This window comes from Microtus ochrogaster, chromosome 6 (genome assembly GCF_000317375.1).
Source record: "Microtus ochrogaster isolate Prairie Vole_2 chromosome 6, MicOch1.0, whole genome shotgun sequence".
NCBI classification, from domain to species: domain Eukaryota; kingdom Metazoa; phylum Chordata; class Mammalia; order Rodentia; family Cricetidae; genus Microtus; species Microtus ochrogaster.
In genome coordinates this window covers 68,316,807-68,318,473 of record NC_022013.1, presented here as the reverse complement: position 1 = coordinate 68,318,473, position 1,667 = coordinate 68,316,807, and positions in this window count along the sequence as shown.

Here is a 1,667-nt window from a genome sequence, read left to right as displayed (position 1 = left end):
TGTGTGTATGCCTGCAGGCCAGAAGAGGGCACCAGACCTCATTACAGATGGTTGTGAGCCATCATGTGGTTGCTGGGAATTGAACTCAGAACCTTTGGAGGAGCAGGCAATGCTCTTAACCACTGAGACATCTCTCCAGCCCCCGAGCTGTTTAGTTTTAGGAGAAAAAAAAATATGCAGTGGGTTGATCTTTTTGTACTCTGTGAATATGTGTTGCCCTCACTGGTTGATAATAAAAACTGATTTGGTCTGTAGTCAGGCAGAATAAAGGCAGGTGGGAAACCAAACAGATACAAGTAGAAAGAAGAGCGGAGTTGGGGAGACTCAAGGCAATTGCCCAAGAACTAGTAAAGCCACGGCCATGTGGCAATACATAGATTAATAGAAATGGGTTAATTTAAATGTAAGAGCTAGTTGTTAATAAGTCTGAGTAATTGTCCAAACCCTTATAATTAATATAAGCTTCTCTGTGGTAATTTGGGAAGTGGTTGCTGGAAATTTGGAAACAGACAGGTGGGAGACAAGGCTTCGTTTACAATATCAGAGAAGTTTATTATCATTGAACTTTTTAATTATTGGATTATTTTCACAGTCATTACGTGCAAAGAAATGCTGCTATATAGTAATAGCTTGGCTTTGAATCTTGCTTTTATGCCTTCCTATCAATTTTGTCCTTAAGTAAATCACTTCACTTTTGACAAAGCTGTTTTTTTTTTATTAAGGGGCAGACCAGACGGTGTCTTACCAACCCCACTGGGATGGAATGCAGAGTCTCAAGGCATCAAAGCTTGCCTCCCTGTGAGTTCTATAGCTTTGCACTCCCTGGAGTCCTCACAGACCAGCACACTTCTTTACTTTCTAGTTCATTTCATTCAGGGACTTAAGTGCTTCTTAGGTGAGAGTCAGCGGTGAAGGAAGGAAGGGCTATGCATTTACCCATTCTTGTGTATCACTCCTGGCATCCCACACATCCTAGACAAACTGTCTAGCTCAGAGTCCTCTGAAGGACTGTATAAACGTTAGGAAGGCATAGGAAACAGAGTGAGAACTCTGACATTTAACAGGGTGTTTTCTTCATTTCACAATATTCCAAAACACACCCTGAACTACGGAAAATTGAAGTGTGGGAGGAGCGGTGAGCTAAGCCCGTGTCATCTCCCAAGGGAAGAAATTCCTTGCGTCCGAGGCAACTGTCATAAGAAAGTCAAAACGCTAATCTGTTCACCATCCGCTTGTCTGCACGCTCTTGGAAACAGTGACGTCATAGGTGCTCAGGCTTTGCCCTGACCCCATCTGAGCCGAACCAGACTCTCCTGGTGCATTGTGAACTTCCTGGCAAAGAGCTCCATGAACCAGCTGAGGCTGTCATGGTCAGACAATGGAGGGAAGACTCCTCTGGTGTGGCAGCCCCAAGTACTGGTACACTTAGAAAAAAATAGGTGGGTCATAATGGATGATGAGAAACAAGAAAATCTGGGCAGACTGGCACATGCGTGACACATCACTGGGGAAATCAGTCAAGCCAAGTGGCTGTTTATGTTGTTAAGTAACATTTCACAAGGTTAAAATAATTTACAATTTAGCAAAATACGTCCACCCAAAATAATGTAAAATGACCATAATTTCATTGTCTGTGTAGAAAAAACATAAAATCTATTATTATTATT